This window comes from Carassius auratus, linkage group LG36F (genome assembly GCF_003368295.1).
Source record: "Carassius auratus strain Wakin linkage group LG36F, ASM336829v1, whole genome shotgun sequence".
Lineage (NCBI taxonomy): Eukaryota > Metazoa > Chordata > Actinopteri > Cypriniformes > Cyprinidae > Carassius > Carassius auratus.
The window spans coordinates 883,738-908,248 of NC_039295.1; the positions used below are offsets into that span (position 1 = coordinate 883,738).

The window sequence follows — 24,511 nt, forward strand, 5'->3', positions numbered from 1 at the left end:
GATTTTCCAACTGATTCAAAAGGTCACACACTTGATCTTATTTGTTGCACCTTTTAATTGTAGTTCACATGACCTGTCCATATCTGATCATAAACTTATGTCTTTAAGTGACGGATTAACTGTATCAAAAACTGCTCAAAGCCATTCAATGACTTCTTACTACATCGACCAGCTGCAGAATGCTTTAGATGCTGTTGCACCTGTCAGAACTCAGTTTTATTTGCTCATACTGCTCCATGGTATACTCATGATTTAAAAGCAATTGGGGCATCAACTTAAGTGTTTATATGTGAGATCTGGTTTAATTGTACACAAGGAAATGTATGACCACCATATTAAAGACTAATGTTTTTTTTTATTTTTAATACATTACATTTTAATACTAAATGTAATACTTGTATGAATTATTTTAGTGATAAAATGTAAACTATTCATAAGAATTTAACTCACAATAATGGGGCATATGGTTAATTCTTCTCTTTTCAGGATGTTTCCACTTTAACTGCTTTTTCTAGTTTATATTTGCCTATGGCTAATGGAATAGTGGAATGTCTCCAAAAATCAGTTAGACCCTATCCCCACACATCTTCTTAAGTTTTCTTTACCTTTCTTGTTACCACTGATAACTCATACATTCTTCTCTTTTTACTGGTACTATTCCTTAATTCTTTAAAGTAGCAGCTATATATCCCAAACTTAAGAAATCTGATGCAGATCATAATAACCAAGAAAACTTTTGACCCATTTCTAATTTACCTTTTCTTTCTAAATTAACGGAAAGAAATGTTGCCCTGTGAGACACTACCTCACATTGTATTTTATTGGAGAGGTTGATTTCTGTTGTAATCACTGGTTCCCCCTTGATTGGTTTAAACCATATTTATTTGGTCAGACTCAGTTTGTTCAGATAAAAATAAATAAATAAACCTTTAATCGTGGATATTTCAGATAACCAGTGGTGTGCCTCAAGGCTCAGTTTTGGGAAGTCGTGGTCTAATTGTTAGAGATTTGGACTCATTATCCAAAGGTTGTGAGTTCAAGTCTCAGGCCGGCAGAGATTGTAGGTGTGGGGAGTGAATGTACAGCACTTTCTCCACCCTCAATACCACGACTGAGGTGTCCTTGAGCAAGCCACCAAACCCCCAACTGCTCCCCGGGCGCCGCAGCATAAATGGCTGCCCACTGTTGGGTGTGTGTTTAAGTGTGTGTTCACTGCTGTGTGTATGCACTTTGGATGGGTTAAATGCAGAGCAAAAATTCTGCTTGGCTGTATGTCATCTCACTTTCATTATTTTTTTATTGCCTCTAAGACAGATTTTCCATAAATTTAATATAAACTTTCACTGTTACGCAGACAACCCCCTCTATATATTTTTGAAGCCTAATTCAGTATTACCATCACAGGAGGACCCTTTTAATTTGTCTTTCTGAATCATGGTTTCCATGCAAGTTTCTCAAAGTTATTGATGAGAAGACTGACGTGACCCTGGTCAACAAAACCAGTCTTTTTTTTTAAAATTGAGATTTATATATCATCTAAAAAGCTGAATAAATCATCTCTCCATTGATGTCTGGTTTGTTAGGAGGACAATAATTGTCTGAGATGCAACTATTATAAATCTGGAATCTGAGGGAGCAAAAAAATCGAAATATTGAGAAAATCATCTTTAAAGTTGTTCAAATGAAGTTCTTATCAATGCATACTACTAATCAAACATGAAGTTTTGATATATTTATGATTTGAAATTTACCAAATATCTTCTTGATCTTTACTTAATATCCTTATGATTTCGGGCATAAAATGGAAAAATATAATCAATAATTTTGACCCATTCAATGTTTTAAAATGCTAAAAATATACCCCATTTAAGACCAGGGTCCAGGGTCACAAATCTAATTAGTAGGTACTAAATTAAAACTGCATAACCTTGGAAGTTTTACACTAACTATCAACGATTCTGTTATCTCTCCTTCTTCTCAGGTAAAGAGTCTGGGTGTCAGCCTCCGTCTTTTGAGGCACATGTAAATAATATTACATGGTCAGCATATTACTATCTGCGATATATCAATCGCCTTCGACAATCTCTTTTTGCTAATGGTACTGCTATCCTTGTGCATGCATACATATCGAATTGATTACTGTAATTCTCTTCTCAGTGGTGTTTAACAGAAACTTATTCAAACTTCAGATGGTTCACAATTTAGCGGCTCGGATCATTACACGAACACCATTAAATGAGCATATTAATCCCGTTTTAAAGCACCTCCATTGGCTTCCAATTAGATATTGAATTCAATTTAATATTTTACTGTTAACTTATAAGGCTCGTTACAGTCTAGCACCTTTATATTTTAATGAACTTCTTCATGTGTATTCACCTACCAGATCTCCCAGTTCTTCTGCTTCTGTGACTCTTGTTGTCACATCTGTGCGTTTGACTTGCAATGTGTCAGTGTAAGAGTTGAGTTTCCTTCAACTCCACAAGTCAGACAAAATCCAACCTGCAAAGTTTGCAACAACAAGTACACGCATGAATAAACTGTGAAGGTTGGTGCGCTGATGTAGCATGTAACAGATGTACAGCTAATGTCCTCAGTGGGCTTTTCATCCAACTTATATTCATGGGTTTGACACATTCCACTGGTGAAAAGGTTCAGAGCATGAAAAAAACTAAATCCAGTTGCTAAGCAACGGTCCAGGCCGGCATAGTGAATGATGCTCATGGCACGGCTCGAGAAAATATTTCAGCCGGGACTCTTACAGTGGAACAACATAAAGCTAATAATCACATGCACAAGCATACTGTACATCTGAATCTGGGCATGTTTGAGTGGAGAACAGCGGTGCAGAGATTGCCTCGCAGATATAAAGAGCTCCTGGCATCACTAAATCTGACACTCTAAATATAGCATCTGTCATCATAGTTAAGGTCCTTGCACATAGAGTCGTGCATTTTTTTTTTTTTTTTCGTATTTGCCATCCTAAAAATTTGCCACACACAGAAACATTGCACACTGAGGTCGATGCGTATGAATTAATCAGTTGTGAAAAAAAAAAGCAAAACTGTACTAAATAGAGTCTTCAAGGAGTGAGGGTGATTTTGTTTTCCTCTCGCTTCTTAAAAAGAGAAAAAGGGAAATATTGGGTCCATCCAATCCTGAGATACAGTATAGAGAGGAAGGAGAGTTACCCCTCCGTATTAGGGAGGAGCGGGGTTATCCCAGGAGATTCAACGTTTACTTCAGGATGCCCGTGGCTCAGTTTGATGCTTTACTAGCGATGCTAGAGCCACATATTAAAAAGAAGACCACCAGTTTCTGTTGACTCAGTGTGCAAGGATCTTTTCAGTGCTTTGTGCTGCTAGACGAAGTGGATCAACTTGAAAATCGCCATTCTAGATGTTGGCGTTCGCATGTACAGTGGCATTGAATTGTCAAAACACCTCTCAAAATGCTTGCTACGCTTGTGAAAAACACAGAAAATCTGAAAAAGTTCCGGAGGCAGTGCCTAAATGTGACTGACACAACATGAGGCCGTATTTATTTTTCAAATTTTGGGGCTCAGTGTGCAATGGCCTTTAGACTTTACTGACATAAATGTGAGTACTTTCAAATATCCATACACAGAGTTATGAAGGGGACGTAGTCACCTGGTCAGTACTTTAGTTTGAAATCTGTATATGTCCTGATTTTTTCAGCATGTGGAACTGCTAGTTCCTCATTAAGCCATGAGAACAGTGAGAACCGATCATCTTTGAGGGAAATCCATGTGAAGGACATCTGCTGATGAAGAAACACTGTTTCCTTTTGCTTGACTGAGTAAACTGAGACTGTCCATCAGGAGCCATGTAAAGTGTTCTCCTGGCCTCTGATTGGTCAGTCCAGTGCTGATCTAGTGACAGCAACCACAATATTAACCATATGAGTCAGAGGTGGGTAGAGTACCCAAAAACTGTACTCAAGTAAAAGTAAAAGTACTTCTAGAAATATTTACTCAAGTAAAAGTAAAAGTACTAGTCTGAATAGTTACTTGAGTAAGAGTAAAAGAGTATCAGATAAAAAATCTACTCAAGTAGTTAGTTACTAGTTACTTTGGGTCATATATACTGAGCCTATTTTTATTTATATATATCAATAAAATGTATGTTATGTATGTGTGCGTGTATAAATGTATATAAATGTTTTTGTTTGCTCCCTGCTTTTTTTTTCCACTTTCCCTCTCTTTTTTTCTAAATTCTTATGTTTTGTTTATTGGCTGTTCGGTTAATCAGATGACCAATCAGGATGGACCTACGTGCCTAAAAGGATTGCCAGGCTTTGTGTGATGTTGTCCGCCGTCTTGCTTTTCAGCCAGCGGGTGACTGTCAATTTTTGCCAGCCGCGTTCATTTTTCTCTTTGATTGTTTGAGTTGTGTGATTATGTTTTGATGGTTACATTTGATTATGTTTAGTTATTTTTTAATTGTTTAGTTGACTGACTTATTCGTTAGTTTGAGGTTTTCTAGTCCTATTGGTATGTTAACTAAACCTGGGTCATTGATTGTTAGAGCTTGGAAACACCTGTTGCTGAAGGATTGGAGCTTTAAATTCTGGTTTGACACTAGCCCAGAGATTAGTTAAAATAAACCAATGTGGTTTTTGTCATGTGAGTCCTGTTGGAATAATTTCGGGAAAAGGAGGTAGGTGTTACAAACACGCCAGGTTCCACCTCCACACAATCACAGCGCACACCCTCACCTGAGTACTAGTCATCACCACCTGCTCCTCATCATCCACTACCAGCAAATACTTCCACTGATCCCGTCATCCCTCCTTCACCTGCCGTGCACGCCAGTCCCATGGCCAGGCCAGTGCCCTACTCTGGTTCGGCGGAGGAATGCAGCGGTTTCCTGTTTCAGTGTTCCCTGGTCCTGGACATGCAACCACTCTCGTAATCCAACGGACCGCTCTAAGGTAGCATTCATCATTTCTCAATTACAAGGCAAAGCATTACTGTGGGCAGATTCTCTCTGGACTTTGTGGAAGTGGACGCCTCAACCACCGGAGTGGGAGCGGTCCTTTCACAGCAGCAGGGGACGCCCAGCCGACTCCATCCATGTGCCTTCTTCTCCAGGAAACTCAACCCGGCAGAGGTTAACTATGACATCGGGAATAGGGAGCTACTTGCCATCAAGCTTGCCCTGGAGGAGTGGAGACATTGGCTGGAGGGAGCCATACACCCGTTTCAAGTTCTCACTGACCACAAGAACCTGGAATACCTTAGAGCAGCCAAGAGACTCAACCCCAGACAGGCCCGCTGGGCGCTATTCTTCATCCACTTCCAATTCTCCGTCTCCTACCGCCCAGGGGTAAAAAACGTAAAGGCCGATGCTCTATCCAGATGTTACGCACCCGAAGAAAGGTCAGAAGACCCTGAACCCATCCTCCAGGACAAGGTCATAGTCGCCCCTATCACCTGGTCAGCTGACACTCTACCTCTTGCCGAAGTTCCTAACAACACCCCGCCGGGTTGCCCACCAGGGCACCAGTACATCCCCAGGACACGGCGCACTCCACTCATCCACTCCACCCATACATCACTTGGCACTGGTCACCCGGGGGTCAATGAAACCCTCTCGTTGCTACGGGAACGCTTCTGGTGGCCCAACATGGCCTCGGATGTCAGAAGGTACGTGAGTGGATGTACCAGCTGCGCCATGTTCAAGAGTCCTTGCCATCTACCATCTGGCAAACTCCATCCTCTGCCCATTCCCAATCGCCCGTGGTCACACCTAGGGGTGGATTTCATCACGGACCTTCCTCCCTCTGACAATAACACATGTATTCTAGTAATTGTGGATAGATTTTCTAAAGCTTGTCGTCTTCTTCCTCTGAAGGGTCTCCCCACTGCCATGGAAACGGCAGAACTGATGTTTAACCATATCTTCAGGTACTTCAGCATCCCAGAGGACATTGTGTCGGAACCCTTTTTCGTGCAATTCTGAGTTTATACGTACGTCACAATTCTGACTTTTTCTGGTTCTGAAAAAAGTGATAATTGTGAGATATAAATCTTAAAAATTATGAAAAGAAAAAATTAAGAACTGTGAGTAAAAAGACAAATAATGACCTTGTATATTTTATAATTATGTGATGAAAATAAGCTTCCATAACACAATAAAACAGTGATTAATTAAATAAAATATGGATAAGGGAAGGGAGTTGTAATGCTACTTCTCACACTGCTGTAGCTCTCATACACCACTGATAATTTTTTATTTTGCATATGTGTCACAGCTGATAAGAAAGCCTGCCAAGTCCTACTATATTTATATCTACTGCATTATGTATTAAAGCCTAAATGTTTTCAAGTACCCTTAAAAATGGCACACTGAGCAGACGGTGCAAGTGCAAATCTCCATCTTCACAGAGTCATGGCACGCAGCTTTTAAAGCATTCATCATTCACACTGTCTGGCTGGGTCCAAAAGCGCAGCTCTGCGGCCCAAATGACAATGGAGCGTGTGATTAAAGAGAGAGACTGAGCAAAGTTGCCGTGCTGCATGAGAAAGAGCCTGAGAGTGTGGGTGGATAATGACTGAAGGCCGCCGCACCTTGCTCACATTACACACACGTTCAGAAGTGCCTGTGTAAGCAAGCTGCAGTCATATCAACTCAGCGCCGTGCGTCTCTCTGAAAGTTCAATTTGAATTAGCATGAATTTGATTATTTATCTGGCATTGCATCCCTGCTCTAATTAGACCATCTAATTAGGGATCCATTGTTACAATACAATTACAATATACGAAGAACTGAAGCTTCAAAAACAGCATAAAAGCACTGTTCTGAAAGTCATAAACCCTGTGTAACAGTCTTCCAAAGTCAAATGATACATTATGTCTGATTCTTTTGAGCTGTGTCTTTAAAGAATTGAATTAATTTACAAAGTGGCCTGAATGATTGGTTAATAGCCAAATTTACATTTACATTCGTACATTTTTATCCAAAGCGACTTACAATTAGGGGATACATAAAGTGATTCTTCTTAAAGAGGCAAACAAACACAGGAAGTGCTTGTTATACCAAATTTTAGACATTGTTCAAATAAGTACAAGAATAAATAAAGAGAAAGACATAAGAGATGAGATTTCAACTGTCGCTTGAAAATTGTCAGGGATTCAGCATTCCGGATAGGGGTGGGAAGATCATTCCACCAGCCAGGAATGGTGAACAAGAATGCAAAGATAATCAGTGTTTAATGACAATAACACTGTAAATAACAGGGAACTTTCTCAGAACTTTGGCGAGGTTACATTTCTTTAAACTTAAGCATGTAATCATGTATCGTTTCTTCTCTCATTGATTAATTCCTCAAAATCACACGTTGACACCCTAGCAACCACCTGGAACACCCTAGAACCTGAATTCCAACATTCTAACAACCAATCAAAAGCAGGCAAGCAGTCAGCAACTACTGCACGCCAAACATTTTAGTTTTTTTTTAAGTAAATTTGTTAAGTAATCACATTATTTGGTTGGGTTAGCTTGGTGTATTTAGGACCATTTCAACTGTAGGCAATGTCCAACCAAATTCTAAGACTTAGACTAAACTTAGTCTTTCAGGGTGCATGAACAGATTGTATGGAAATGTACAGATGAGACTGAAAGAATTCGTATAAATTCATAATATACTGAAGAATGGTCATGAGAGGGAATGGGAAATGTGTTTGTGTGCACATCCCACCCTGATGATCATCTCCTGTAGTCTTTAATGTGCAGTTGTAAGTGCAAATCTACTGGAATCTGTGTGCAGATGTAAAAGTGTGCATATGTGTGTGTATCTGTGATGGGAAACTGCGATTCAGAGCCACTGCAGGCAAAACTACTGGCACGACTTACACTAATTATACTAATTTTGCTATTGTTCTACTTGATAGATTTATTGTTTGTAATAATCTGATAGTATAATAATGAGCATATTAGCCTCCCCCATATGTGAATATGAGTTCATACAGTGAGCTCTTGTTTGGAGAGCAGTCGAAATGCACAATTTCCCTGACCTACTTACAACACCTCCACATAAGCTCTCAATCCACACACACACACACACACACACGTTACATGACACTCTGTTTTACACATAATACAAATGAGAGCATTTCAGCACACTGGCATTTGAAATGCTGGAGCCACTTACAAACTATCTAGCACTTGTGTCATGTATGTGACCTAGCAGCAAACCTGCCTAATCAAACTGGGCTTTCTCAAATCATCTGTGTATTACAGTACATGAAATGTACCCACGCTTTAAATGGCATAAACCAAATCTGCATTTGTGCCTTTTTAAGAGTGGGGGTGTGAAGAGTGGGGGTGTGAAGGTAAACCGATAACTGGTTTTAACAGTATTTTTCAGAAATGTTCAGATATCGGTTTTCTAATATCAGAACCATTGATAACTGGCACCTTTTGGTGTGTGTTCACAGGCACAGTAACATGCTTTGCTTTATTTAATAACATGTATTTAACAGCCATTCATGCTCAAATGAGATATCATATGTTACATGAACATTACCTATGCTGATTAGTCTCATTAAGCTGCTATTCACTCTATGTTGATGTTCTACATAATGGCCACTGCATGTGGTTTCAAACAAGATACCCTCATTAACAACCCTAATAAAAACAGAAACAGAAACAAGAACAGAAGTAAACATTAAATAAAAATTGGTTCTGCATATCTGTTATCGGACATATAAACATACTAATATCGGTTATAAAAAAATCTATATCAGTTGATCTCTGTTGTGGTATAATTCAAAGGATGGTCTTTTTGTAATCATGTGATCTCAGATATAACCAACCACATTATGAAAGACTATTTAAGATGATTTTCTAGTGTTTGTGCATTCTAATGCTCATTAGAACCAGGGGCCAAATGCTAATTGAAGTACAAACTGACATGACCAGTAAATATAATTCACATTACGATTCAGCTCAGCTCCACTAGGTTCACTTGTCTTTCCTCCAGCGCAGTGTGCACCTCAAATTGTTTCCATGTCTCTAGCACTTAAGAGGTCTTTAGCCATAAATCAGGACATGTGCACAAAAACAGTTTACTAGAAAATGTTACTTCAGAACGAGTGCCGGAGGGCCCCTTCAGGTCATGGGGCCCATTGAGGAAGCAGCACAGTGTCTGTAAGGTGAGGGCCAGTGTGTTCAACACTACATACAGGCGAAGACGTTCCGCATTCTAAGAACCGCAATGTCATCAGAAAATTAAGGGCTCTTCTCAGCACAAATGCCTATTAGAGTTATAACTACCTATTGGAGCATCCAGTCTTTTGGACTAAATGGCTCCCTCTGGGTGTTTAGAAGCCAAATAAATGTAATTATGCTTGTTTCAAGCCCACTACATTTGAGACATCAGGGTGTGAGCTTTTTAATTGAAATAAAATGCTGGTGCAAGTTTGCAATGGAGTGCCACTCAATCCATATAATTCTCAAAAGACACAACAGCATGTGAACTTTACAGGTGCGATGAAGAGAAAATGACTGAAGACAGATAGTTTAACATCATTTACAGCTGGAGCTACCCAGAGTATTGAGTATTTCAGAAGCATTCAATTTTATTTGGTTGATGATATCAAAATTAACTAACAACTTGAATATGTGTAATGATTGTAATGAATTATTCGATAAAACGTAACAAAAAGTTTTGAAACAAAAGATGAAACAAATCCAACATTAAGATGTTTCTCCACAGGAACTTGAGCTGTGTCGAACGCTATGGGGAACGCCCTCTGCGTGACCATGCTCTGAATCACGTGTAATCAGCCCAATGGAAATGCAAGACATCATAGGTGGGTGATGTCATCAACCAGGAAGCTTAAAAGCATGTGCGTCAGTGCCGGCGTTAGCCTTCTGTAATTTCAGTAAGCGCTCTGCGTTGTCAGTCTCAATCTGTGTTGCGAGTCTTATTTACTGTTGTCTGTCCAGTTACACAACTATAATAAGCTCCATCATGCCCAAGGCAAAAGAAAAAAAAATATATAAAGAGGACAGCGAGGCCGAGTGGTGCTATATTATTTCCCTCAGCATTTAGAAAGGCTCGTATAACTCCACTACTTAAGAAACTCACCCTAACCCAACTACAGACCAGTTTCACTTCTTCCTTTCATTGCAAAAACACTTTAACGAGCTGTGTTCAACCAAGTCTCTGCTTTTCTCACACAGAACAACTTTCTTGACAGCAACCTATCTGGCTTCAGAAGTGGACATTCAACTGAGACTGCCTTGCTCTCAGTTGTTGAAGACCTAAGACTGGCAAGAGCGGAATCCAAATCTTCAATACTTATCTTTCTTGATCTGTCTGCTGCTTTTGACATGGATTAACCACCAGATCCTCCTGTTAACCCTACTGGTAAAGGGCATCTCAGGAACCACACTCCAGTGGTTTGAGTCTTACCTATCAGCTTCTCAGATTCTTCAGATTCTTCAAAGTATCTTGGAGAGGTGATGTGTCCAAGTCACAAAATCTAACTACTGGGGTGCCTCAGGGCTCAGTTCTTGGACTAATTCTCTTGTCTTTCTACATGGCATCATTAGGTTCTGTCATTCAGAAACATTGCTTTTCATACCACTGCTCTGCTGATGACACTCAACTGTACCTCTCATTCCATCTTGATGATCGGATGGTAGCTGCTCGCATCTCAGCTTGTCTAACAGACATTTCTTGCTGGATGAAGGACCATCACCTTCCACTCAACCTTGCCAAGACAGAACTGCTTGTGTTTCCAGCAAACCCATTCATCACAATTTCACCATCCAGTTAGGCACATCAACCATAATTCCTTCAAAAACAGCCAGAAAATGACTGATGATCACCTGTTTTTCTTAGACCCCATTGCTAAAACTGTCCAGTCCTGCAGATTTGTTTTATTCAACATCAAGAAGATCAGGCCCTTTCTTTCGGAACATTCACAACTAGGGATGCACCGAAATGAAAATTCTTGGCCGAAACCGAAAACCGAAAAAGAGAAAACCAAGGCCGAAAACCGAAACCGACACACCGAAAGAAATTATGCCAATTATTAGTACCATTGCATTTATTGCTATTACCGTGTACTAACTTTACTAAAATTAAGACATTGCAATAGCATAAATTAATATTAAAGTTTCAAAGATAATTACAATTATCTTTGGGGTGTTTCTGTTCAAATGGAAAGATTTGGACAGAGAATGTCCTCACTGGTGTTAAGTGAATGTCGCGTGGAGCTCGTGGTCTGCGCTTTGCAGGTGCACGTGCAGGTCGCGGTTTCTGTTTGCGTCATCACAACATTTCGGCCGTGTTGTTTCGGTGATAAAAGTCTATCGGCCGAAAACCGAAAATATATATATGCTTCTGACTACTATGGGAATGTGGCAGGGTTGAGTGAGCTTCGCCACAGGGCAATGCCCCGGGTTGAACAGACGCTAACCAGCTATCTGTCCCCAGGCATCATCCCTGAAGGCTCCAGGACGTTAGAGTTCCAGGGCGCAGCGGGATCCAGTGAGTGCTGCTCTCAGTTTCTTCCGTCCACGAACGTAGCAGAGCTGAGAGGCTTGCCAGCCCTTTGGGGGTCTCTAAAACAGTTAGCTCTGTTGCCCCAGCCTTGTCCTCCGCTTCAGGACACTGATCTAGCTGCCTCTATAAAACGAGAGGTCTCGAGAGACTGAATCCTTAGTAGATTATTTAGCAGAAACTACTGCCAAATGTATCTCAATGGGTCCTGCACATGGTACAAAAAGGCTATCACATTCATGTGATCAGACCTAAGGAGGCTTTGGTTATTAAACAGGAAGTGAATACCCTATTGAGGAAGAAGGCCATCGAGGTGGTTCCTCCTCAAGAGAAGTAATCCGGGTTTTACAGCCGGTATTTTATAGTTTCAAAGAAGGATGAAAGGTTGCGTCCGATCATAGATCTGCGTCAGTTAAACCACTCAGTCATGCGACTGAAGTTCAAGATGCTCACCATCAAGCAGGTTGTATCTCAAATCAGGTCCTAGGACTGGTTTGTCATGATAGATCTCAAAAACGCATACTTCCATGTCTCCATCCTTCCCCAACACAGGAAGTTTTTGAGGTTTGCTTTTGGGCACGAAGCATAACAATATCTATATACTTTGGCCTTGCCCTCTCACCGCGCACGTTTACGAAGTGTGTGGATGCTGCTCTGGCTCCAATGCGACATCAGGGCATCTGCATAACTAAACTATATCGAGATGTCATTCTGGCCCACATAGACGAGCTGGGTTTAAGTCTGAACGCCAAGAAAAGGACCACTTATCTAGGCGTGGTGTTAGACCATAATGCATACACACCTCTCCCCTTCTAATATAGAGTCTATCCTCATGTCAGTCAAGACAGTCAGAGAAGGCCAGTCACTCACTGTCAAGCAGTTTCAGAGATTTCTGTGAATGATGGCAGCTGCATACAATGTGATTACTATTGGCCTGCCGTACATGAGGCCCCAACAGTGGTGGCACAAGACCAAGGAATTTTTCCCTGAGGGGGAATCCACTTCGAACTATCAAGGTCATGCAGAAATGCATCTGTGCCTTAGACAAGTGGTAGAAAACTTGTTTCTTGATTCAGGGCCCGGTGCTGGGAGCTCCTTGTTGCCGTGTAATGCTAGAGATGGATGCATCCCTCACCAGCTGGGGTGCGGTCATAAGTGGCCACCCTGCCTGCGGTCTATGGAGTGGTCACCATCTGACATGGCATATCAATTTTCTGGAGATTCTGACCATGTATCGAGCATTAAACACTTTCTCCCAGACCTTAGAGTTCACCATGTGTTGGTGGGCACTGACAACACATCATTGGTCTCTTACATCAGCCACCAGGGAGGTCTGCGTTTGTGACCCTTGTACAAGCTGGCAGCGGAGATCCTTGTGTGGTCCCAGGACAAACTCCTCTCATTCAGAGCAATATACATTCCTGGATATCTCAATATGAGAGCATACGTCCTGTCGAGTCAGCGGCCGAGGCCTGAGGAATGGATGCTTCACCCTGAGGTGGTGAAGCAGATATGGAGAGTTTTTGGCCAGGATCAGGTGGACCTCTTTGCGACAGGAGACATTGCAATGTCCCCCCTGGTTCTTTCTAGTTCATACAAGTCCTGTGGGACTGGAAGCTATTGTACAGACTTGGCCAAGGCTTCGTCTGTATGCTTTTCCCCCGAAAATGCTTGTCCTGAGTTCTGGCGAGAGTATGCCTATTTCACCTGTTATTAGTAGCCCTGTTCTGGCTGGGCCAAGTATGGTTCTCAGATCTGATCTCGCTCCTTGACGGCTCTCCATAGAAGATTCCAGTCAGGAGAGATCTACTCTCACAGGCGCGGTGTATGATAATTCACCCCCGCCCGTTGTTGTGGAAACCGGGGGTGTGACCGAAGTTGTTGAGACCATCCTCCAATCCAGAACTCCCTCAACGAGGAAACTGTATGCCATGAGGTGGAAGCCCTTCACCTCACGGTGTAGAGACCGCCAGCTTGACCCAGCTAACTGCCCAGTTGGTACAGTTCTAGAGATTCTACAAATCAGGTTCTCTGCAGGGTTGACCCATTCCACCTTAAAAATTTACGTGGCGGCTTTTGCGGCCTACAATGTCCCCCTCGGTGGCCAGTCAGTGAGCAGACACCCACTGGTGACACGTTTCCTCCACGGTGTGCTGGGGCCTCCAGTATGGTCTTATGTTCACCCCTGGGACTTGGTCGTGGTGTTAGATGCTCTCTGGAAAGCTTAATTCAAGCCGATTCAGGAGATATCATATCATCATTTGACTATAAAGACTTCCTTCCTGTTGGCGGTTACTTCTCTAAAAAGAGGTGGAGCCTTTCAGACCCTCTCAATGGCCCCTACTCAAGCTTGAATTTGTGCCCAGCATGGCCTAAGCATTTCTATATTTTTTTTACTATAATATAATCCAGAAATCATAATAACGCAGTTTTCTAGTCTGAATCAGAAGAGAAATCTGCACATATCAAGCAAAACTTGTGTATTATTGTGAGGTTTTAGTCAGCTGTGGCAATGCTATACATTTTACCAAATCTGACAAAGAAACAAACTCATCTACATGTTGGATGGTCTGAGGGTGAGCACATTTTCAGCTAATTTTCATTTCTGGGTGGACTAGTCCTTTACGATGCACTTTAATAGTGCATCAGATTTGAACATTCATTTGAAGGTTGTATGTTGTAAAAATGTCTTTCTACTTAAAAAAACCCCCAAATGTTTCATTTAATGAATAACTTGCTTTTTCTTTGCACTTATTTTTAAAACATTTTCAAGCAGTTTCTGAGTGAAAATTGTCCACAGTAAATCCAACACCTACACGCTTTTCAAATGTTGCACTAAAAATAGAACCTATATACAGCATGCTAAACATTGCTAGTTATTACTGTGATATATCACAGCATATGAATGAAAAAAAAAAGAGTTGAGTTCAGATTTGGGTTTGTAGAACTCTGTTCATATGCAGCCAGTGTTGCACATTAAAAATTAACATAAAAGCCTTAACACAACCCAACATGTCAAATGAAGTGAGTATTCATCACGATGATTAGAGTTGTCCCCAAAGGGCCACAAAATGATATTACAGGATGTGGCTCTCAGTCTCCAAGGAGTGCCACTTCACTACGTATTTAATTATTATAACAGGCAGTTAATTAAACAGCCTAATTGAACCGAGTAACCCCGAGAGAGCTAGTTATGTCCTATTTTTAGGAGGTAGCCCTCCTCTGTCCAATTGTGCATTGGTTAGTCCCCTGTCCATGTCCTGTCTACAGGCTGTGTGTCGATAGCATCTAGTGTGGCACTTTAAAGGCTTTCTGAGCGAGTCTGTGGAGTCGGCCATTAACATTATCAAGTTATTTATTCTCAGAGCCTCTTTCCACTGGCCTGCATTTTCCATTGCTCTGAATGTCAGAAAGCACTAGCTGTGATTTTCCATTATTCTCTACACTGTAGACTATACATCCAACGCCTGGCGGCTGGCCTGATTCGATGAATGTAGCTATACCATCATCTTTAGGATGAAATGCATGGTAATCTGAAAAGGCTTTCTCAGATTTGAGGAAAACTGGTCACCTGTTAAACATGAATGGCAGAAATTTGAGCATTTACTGTATGACACATGGCTCCATGAACTTTAATGTCCCATACAGTAAATAATTTCCAGTCAAAAGGCAATTCTGTGAAATGATGCTAGCATATACTATGAACATCATTTGAAGAAAAAGACTATAATGCATGTACAGTATTCAAACAGCTGGACAAACTCTATAGTGAGGATGTGAAAGTGTTTTAACTTGGGTTAACACATTTTAGCACAGTTATACTTGAAATTACTATTTTTGGATAAAGAAATGCACCAATATTGTCAAAACATATTTTCTTGTGCTGTCTAGCCTTGGGAAGTGTGGATAGCTTCCGGCTGCAATGGTTGTGTCGGCATTAAGTGAATGTGTGCTGGAGGCATGTTAACACAGCCCAGAGCCACCAACCAGCACTCAGGTCACGTGATGTCCGTGTGTCCTTTCATTACACTGACACTAGCTGTGTTCTGATTGACAGAGTCCCTACACAGTGTTCACTGCTCAGCACAGGGTATGTGTTACAATTTCACCACATTTGACAAAATACATTCTGAACACCCTGCAATGTCATCACACACAAATTAAGAGTTTGAAATACAATGACATCATATACATAATAATGACACCACTGTCATGCTTTAAAACTAAATGACTTTTAAATCCCATTAAGCTACAAAATGTCTTATAAGAGCCAAAGCATTCAAAATGGTCAGCTTATAATAATGATTTAGCTTAGCCTATTATTTAAGATGTTGGGTTGAATTTAATTAGAAGGTTTTTTTTGCATTCATCTTTGCATGGTTACAAGTACAACACCTCCATTAACAAAGAAAAGTGAGTTACAGTGTGTGTTGTGTGTTAGTGAGCTAGTGAGAAGTTTGTTAGTTCTGACAGTTTAGAGCCACAGCTTGTGATCAACACAATTCAATAAGGTAACCATATAAGAGAAATCATCCGTTGTTAAAACAAAGAAACCTCATTCATCATAGGGATAAAGGGAAAGAGGCTGTAATAATTCATAACAACATCAGTTACCTGCTATGTTTACGTATAGTTTTTATTTAATTTTTGTATATATATATATATATATATATATATATATATATATTTTTTTTTTTTTTTTTTTTTTTTTTGTCTTTACATTAGAAGCACAACTTACATTAGTAAGTTTTACACCTCAACCACTAGAGGGCCGAATCATCCCTAGTGCAGCGCTATTCAACTCATGAACAGTACACAGCTTTACCTTTGGAATACATTTAAAAAATTTCCTGTTTCACTCTGGAATACTTAACATTACACAAATACAGTGGTTTTCATGTGGACTTGAACAAATATGTTTTATGTGCCAAACTGTGCAAATACAGCACACTGCCATAAAATCAGTGATGTCATCAGTAAGATCAAATGTTGACCTCTGACACAGGAGTAACCGCTGAGCCTGCAGATGCTCGGATCTCATCAGTAGGGTAAGTTGTGTCATAACATAGCCGTTCACCTTCACACACTAGGGAGGAAATATTGACCGAAACTCCACTAACCTCTCATGATGGCTTGATCACTGCCATGATGAAACAGCCCATATTACAGCTGACAATCGCTCATGAGGTGTGTGGCTAAAGAGAGTACTGTGGTTCAGTATATACACACCTGTAATGCACATCACTGTTTGTCTAAACAACAAACTAATTTATGTGGTTATCTGTGAGTGATGCACTGCATGGCAACAGACAATACGAGCCACATTAGTGGAATAAATGGTTACTGTGATCATTAATAGAACTAAGGGCTGGGCGATATGGCCTAAAAATAAAATCTCCGAATTTTTTTTTTTTTATTCGATTTCCGATTTTTTTCTGATTTTCCCCCCTACTTAAGAAAAGCAATAAGTACAAACAGCAGATATTTAATCAAAAGTAGGGCTGCTCCGATCATGATCGGCCGATCGTTAATGCGCATCTGGTCAGTAAAGCCGGTTCTCTAATCAGTAAATTCCCTCAGGTGCGTGATTTCACATAGAGCAGCTGTTACTACACAGAGCCATTGTTAACTGAGAAGATGTGCAAATCCATAATTTTCAGCGTTTATTTGCGCATCTTCTCAGTTAACAACGGCTCTGTGTAGTAACAGCTGCTCTATGTGAAATCACGCACCTGAGGGAATTTACCGCTGATTAGAGAACCGGCTTTACTGACCAGATGCGCATTAACGATCGGCCGATCATGATCGGAGCAGCCCTAATCAAAAGCAAGACAAATGTAACCCCCATTTTCATATTCGGCTGGATGTATCTGTTTCAGGTGAAAGAATAGATTTGTGGTGCTGCTGCCTTTGACTGTGATGGGCTTTAGGCAAATGTTGCAGTGTGGGGTCTCTTGCTCCACGTCTGTCACAGCAAACCCATACCAGTTCCAAACAACAGATGATTTTATTCCTTTCTTTGTGAACAAACTTCCAACTCTCACCGTTAGCCATGTTGTCGCTTGCTGTTTCGTGTGTGCTATGATGTTGTTGTTGTTGCTTGCCATACTGCCATGTGAAACTAACACTATGGAAGCTCCGGGGAGCCAAAAATGCGCCATTACACAAGACTCGATTTACTTATTTTTTTAAATTGCCTGTAACAAAAAATTCGAATTAATTCATTCAATCGATTTTTCGCCCAGGCCTAATAGAACTCTATTATTACACTATACAAACAATTTAAGCAAAATCTCAGATTTTCAGGCCAAAAATATTTACACTTTTCACATGTACACAGCATTAGCAGCACTGGAAAAAGACTGAGATTCACTGGAGGAATCCTAGTGGGGGGAGTTTACAATATACAGTATAGAATATACAGTAAATATGTTATGGCATATGGACACAAAACCAGACTGAAAAAACAAACAGAAGTTTTATTCACAGTTTGAGCAATATGGGTTATGGCAGGTTAAGTAAGCAGTTCTATTAATGGTTGGAATAAGCAATGAGAATCTGCTAATGATATGGCAGATAACTAAGCATTTCCATGAAAAGGACTTTACTTTATTGCAGGTGCATGAGATCATGGATGGAGGAGCAAATTAATGGTGAGCCTACACCTCATCTTCAGGCTTAGTATCTAGGTAATCCTTACACATATATACAGGACCATATATACACACGAAGGAGCACACTGGAGGTAATCAAAGGAGATATACGATGTAGGTATACACTGGGGATATTCACTGGAGTTCATCGCTGGAGATCAGGAGAACAGATAAGTAGTCCACTTAGTAGGGCTGTGCAAATAATCAAATGCGATTTTCATGTGCATCTTGTCAGTAAATTCTACTATTAGTTCTACTGGATCTTAGTGCTGCATTTTACTCAATTGACCACAACATTCTTCTGCATAGACTAGAACACTTTGTTGGCATTAAAATGGAAGTGCATTAGCATGGTTTAAATCGTACTTATATGACCACCATCAATTCGTCGCAGTGAATGAAGAGGTATCATATCGATCACAAGTGCAGTATGGAGTACCTCAAGGCTCAGTACTAAGGCCGCTAATCTTCACACTTTACATGTTACCCTTGGATGATATCATCAGGAAACACGGTTTTAGCTATCACTGTTATGCTGATGATAGTCAGCTCTATATTTCTTTGTGCCCTGGCGAAACATACCAATTTGAAAAACTAATAGAATAGAAAAATTTTGAAAAACTGGATGACAAGTTATTTCTTACTGTTAAATTCTGAAAAAAAGTTGTTAATTATAGGACCTAAAAACTATGCATGTAATAACCTAGAACACCGTCTAAGACTTGATGGCTGCTCTGTCAATTCTTCATCATCAACCTAGGTGTGCTATTTGATAGCAATCTTTCCTTAGAAAGCTGCGTTTCTAGCATTTGTAAAACTTCATTTTTCCATCTCAAAAATATATCTAAATTACGGCCTATGCTCTCAATGTTAAATGCAGAAATGTTAAATCATGTGTTTATGACCTCAAGGTGAGATTATTGTAATGCTTTATTGGGTGGTTGTTCTGTACGCTTTGTAAACAAACTACAGCTAGTCCAAAATGCAGCAGCAAGAGTTCTTACTAGAACCAGGAAGTATGACCATATTAGCCCGGTCCTGTCAATGCTGCACTGGTTCCATATCAAACATTGTATAGAATTTAAAATATTGCTTATTACTTATAAAGCCCTGAATGGTTTAGCACCTCAGTATTTGAACCAGCTCATGCTACATTATAATGCTCCACGTCCGCTGTGTTCTCAAAACTCAGGCAACTTGATAATACCTAGAATATCAAAATCAACTGCGGGCGGCAGATCCTTTTCATGTTTAGTGCCTAAATTCTGGAATAACCTACCTAACATTGTTCGGGAGGCAGACACACTTTTGCAGTTTAAATCTAAATTTAAGACCCATCTCTTTAACCTGGCATACACATAACAAACTAATACGCTTCTAATATCCAAATCTGTTAAAGGATTTTTAGGCTGCATTAATTACTGTAGGTAAACCAGAACCGGGAACCCTTCCCATAACACCCAATGTACTTGCTACATCATTACAATAATGGCATCTACGCTAATATTAGTCTCTAATTTCGAGGTCACCTTAAACACCAGATCCAGTTTGTATCCAGATCAGAGGGTCACTGCAGTCGGATCCAGTACATATCCATATAGATATCTAGGTGGATCAGCACCTAGAAAGGACCTCTATTGCCCTCAAAGACAGCGGAGAACAGGACAACTAGAGCCCAGATACAGATCCCCTGTAAAGACCTTGTCTCAGAGGAGCACCAGGACAAGACCACAGGAAAAAGATGATTCTTCTGCACAATCTGACTTAGCTGCAGTCTGGAATTGAACTACTGGTTTCGTCTGGTCAGAGGAGAACTGACCCCCTGACTGAGCCTGGTTTCTCCCAAGGTTCTTTCTCCATTCAGTCACCGATGGAGTTTTGGTTCCATGCCACTGTCGCCTCTGGCTTGCTTAGTTGGGGACACTTAATTTACAACGATATCATTGACTTTAATTGCAAATGATTGCACAGATACTATTTAAACTGAACTGAGATGATGGCATCACGGAATTCAATGATGAACTGCCTTTAACTGTCATTTTGCATTATTAGCACACTGTTTTCTTAATTAATGTTGTTCAGTTTCTTTGACACAATCTTTTTTTGTTAAAAAAGCTATGTAAATAAAGGTGACTTGATTTAACTTAAAGCAGTTTCCATGATTAATAGAAAATCTCCAGCATGTGCCTTTCAGATGGAGCGGAATTCACTACTAGTTTTGCTTGAGATTTGTTACTAATCACGGAATCAGCTTTACTGATGAGAAGCACATGGAAATCACATTTGATTATTTGCACAGCCCTACCACTTAGCACAAACAAGACTGGACAATGAGGTGAGATTAGATGTGTACATAAGAAGCTGTTTTACTGAGGGAACCTGATAAGATCCTGATGAGGAGCATTTGTGGCTGCTTAATATTTGGGTGAGTGTGAACATTGTGACTGGGTGAAATCAGAACCTGTTTTGTTTACACCACCCAGAAAGTAGCTTACAAAGCCCATACAGACAGCTCGTTAAAGTTGCCAAACCAGTTCACAAACAGATTCAAGTGTGGCCGGAAGGGTCGTCAGATGCTCCTCAAGACTGTTTTGACACAACTGACTGGGACATGTTTAAGCAGCCTGCCACATACAATAACACCACAGACCTCCAGGAGTACTCCGAGACTGTCATTGCCTACATCACCAAGTGTATTGATGATGTAACAGTCACAAAGTCCATCACTGTCTGGGCCAACCAGAAGCCGTGAATGACAGGGGAGGTCTACAGACTCCTGAAGGCACGGAATGCTACCTTCAGAGCTGGAGATGAGGTGGGCCTGAGAACAGCTAGAGAGGCTAAGAGACAGTACTCCAGGAGGTTGACAGTAACACTACAGGACTACAAACTACAGGAGAGAGGTGAGCCGCCTTGCCATGTGGTGCAATTACATCAATCTCTCTCTGAACGTGGAGAAGATGAAGGAGATTGTTGTTGACTTCAGGGGAGTACACATTCAGCATGTTCCTCTGACAATCAATGGTGCGACTGTGGAGAGAGTGAGCAGCACCAAGTTCCTGGGTGTGCACATCTCAGAGGACCTCTCCTGGACCGACAACACCGCAGCACTGGCCAAGAAAGCACAGCAGCGTCTCTACTTCCTCTGCAAACTGAAAAGAGCCAGAGCCCCAGCCCCCATCATGTACACCTTATACAGACGCACCGCAGGTTATCCCACCCACCTTTCAGACAGCTTCTTCACCACTGAAGTCTGAACCTCAGTCCCTCATCCCCTGCTCCCACAAACACACTGGGACCTGCACCAGACACTTTGTACAGCATTGGTCTGCTCACTACCTCATTCAGCATTGATACTTTAACCAGACTAAAATAGCTCTTTTGAACTACAACCATTATATTTACACTGTTTATTTCACTGGTTTTCACTCGATCTGCCATGTGCATTGTGCTGCTTTACTTATCTTTCTTTATACATTACCTATTTGTATATTTGTATAGTTTTACTTTATATTTTATTATCCATATTTAGTGTTCTACTGTTAGTGTTATCTGTATGCACCAAGGGTCTGAGAGTAATGTAATTTAAATTATCTGTATGTATGTACTGTGGAAGAATTGACAATAAAGCAGAATTAACTTGACTTGATTTTGTTGACGGCATGGTAATCAATACAAGGCATCAAGCCTCTGTCCTTCTTTGCCACGAAGAAGAATCTTGAAGAAGTAGGAGAAGTCGAAGGATGCAAGTATCTTTGTTCTAATGCTTTCTTAATGTACTCCTTCATGGCCTTCTGCTTGGGAGAGATAGTGTGTAGACACAAGTGCGGGACACTGGCTCACCCAAAATCAGATTCATGGCCGGTGTGGAGGCAACTCAAAAGTTTTTTGTGGGCAGAATATGTCACTGAGGGGGGCATAGCAGGCTGGGATATCAACAGACTGTTGTTCCACGGGGCTCTCGATAGAGGTGGAGTTCACTAGTAGGGTCTGGAGAGGATGAGGAGTTGAACTTGAGGGAAACATACACAGAAGTGCTCCTCGCCACCACTTCTCGACTTTTTCACTTTTTCAGGAGATGTCAGGGATATGTTGCACTAGCCACAGGCACCCTAGGATCACATCATTCGTGAATTCTCCAGTACCAGAAAATGGGTCTTCTTGGTGTGGGGCTTGGAAATGTTTAGTTGAAAAGGTCCTGCCAGGAAATGTGCATTCTTATGGCTTAAATATCTTCCTGTCACCAACTGGACTTTATTACATACCCACCAACACCACAGTTTCCTCTGTAACTCAGTTGAAGTTAACCAAGTATTATCAGCTAGCATTGACTCAGACCCTGGTTCTGGAGTGCTGGCGCCTCTGTCAGGCGATGGACCACAGACGATTGCTGGTCTTCCATACATAACTGCATACAACTGGCAACAAGGATGGAGAGTTGAATGAACTATTGAATGAATGTTGTATGCAGCCAGATGCAGCCGCAGTCTTGACTGATGCACAGCTGATAGTTGGTTAGGAGCAAACACACATTTTCCCTTGAAAAGTTGCTCACCAACAGAGGTGTCTCCGATGGGTTCGCCAAAAACATCACTGTAATCTGTCTTAGTTCTGGTCTTCCATTACAGAGTATTGACACTGAACCAGATTAAAGAAGCAAGCAGTGATTTTTTGCTCAGTTTGAGCAAAACGGTTTATGGTAGGAAAGTAAGCCATTTTATGAATTATTGAAATGAGCAATGAGACTGATAACAGGACTCCTTTATTATCGGTGCAGGAGATTGCAGATGGAGAAGCAGATGGGTGGTGGGCACATCCCTCATCTTTGGGCTAAGTATCCAGGTAATCCTTACAAACATCTTCAGGAAACACGAAGGAAGAGTTGGTTGCTGGAGATCAGTAGAACAGGTAAGTAGTAGATTTAGCACAAATGAGACTGGACAAAGAGGTGAGATGAGGTGTGAGCTTAATTAGCTGTCTTAATGGAGGATTCCTGATCAAAGTTTATCAAACACAATTTCTAAGAAAATAGTTCAGACAAAAAGGTAATTCCTAAATTATATATAAAAATGTATTTAGGTCCAGCTTCAGGTCAAAAAATATAACACTTTTTTCAATTCCACAAAGCATGTTGCATAACATATTGTTAAATTCCACTACTGCGTTACATTTCCATTGTATTTCTATGTAAATGCATAAACATACCAGTTTGATTTCTCACATCCCTAGCTTCAAATATGTAACTCTGTTGGCTAATGAATGCAAGGGACCAACAATATTGTTGATCCATGATGATCCTGGATCAACATTATCGTCCAAAATAAATTAATTACTTCGCTTATAATAATGATCACTGACCAAATTTGATCTTTGGAGGGAGTAGACATGGAAATTAGACACAGCAAGTATCTTGCTCACTCCTTTTCCTGGTTTAAATGCTCAAAAATATGTACATTGTTTAGTATAATAGTGTAATAATGTAACTATAGTGCTGTGTGAAAATGGCTGTTCACAGCAATGGGTTACTGGCCTTATCACAATAAATATACCATCTATACACTATCTATAGTAGATTTGGGTCAGGCTATTGAATTATACATGGATGAATATGAGCTCTATGAAGGGTAGACTTGCAGTCTTTTCAATTGTTCTTGGTTATAAAAATATTGGAGGTCCGTCAGCGCCCTCATTGTTTGGGGTCAGTTAGATGTTCTCAGCTTCATGTTTTCAGAAGTTATACCTTTCTTTCAGTTTTTCTTTGGCAAAGAGAAAATTTATTAAACTACTCTTGATTTACCAGAGCAACATAAAATAATGTCAGATTTAGGGTTTAGGTTCAGAAGCTGCACTAGTTCCACCAGAGGATGTCCAGACTGATATTTACAGACACACACACATATTAGTGGTGGATTACGTCTAACTAACTATCATCACAAACTGGGTCATTTCACAGAGACAGGCACACAAACCACAAAGCTGAAAACAGCACATACCTCACAAAGCTTTCATTTTAATGACATTATGAAACTGAACTGGTGAATCTGCTTGTCTTATGCAATCCCAAACATTTCTAGAAAGATTCTTCATGAGCCAACAAGAAATAGAGCTGCTTAAATCAGCAGCCCCTGCATGTTTGGATCAATGAGCACGGAGGGAAATAAAAGCACAGCAGTAAATGCAGATATGTGATAATTCGTGTCTCCTCTAGAGTTACAAAGAGATCTCAGTATTTCTTTTCAACTGTGCTCAAGATTGCCAAAATACACTGTTCATGAAAATTTTCTCTAAACTTAAATTCTCGTCAAATTCTTCCAAGATCC

At 40.6% G+C, this 24,511-nt stretch overlaps 1 protein-coding gene across 2 annotated transcripts in view; it reads right to left on the minus strand.

Moving 5' to 3' along the window:
- The window catches only part of atp2b2 (ATPase plasma membrane Ca2+ transporting 2), a 132,134-nt gene that overhangs the window by 96,376 nt on the left and 11,247 nt on the right, over positions 1-24,511 (minus strand). The window lies entirely within an intron of this gene.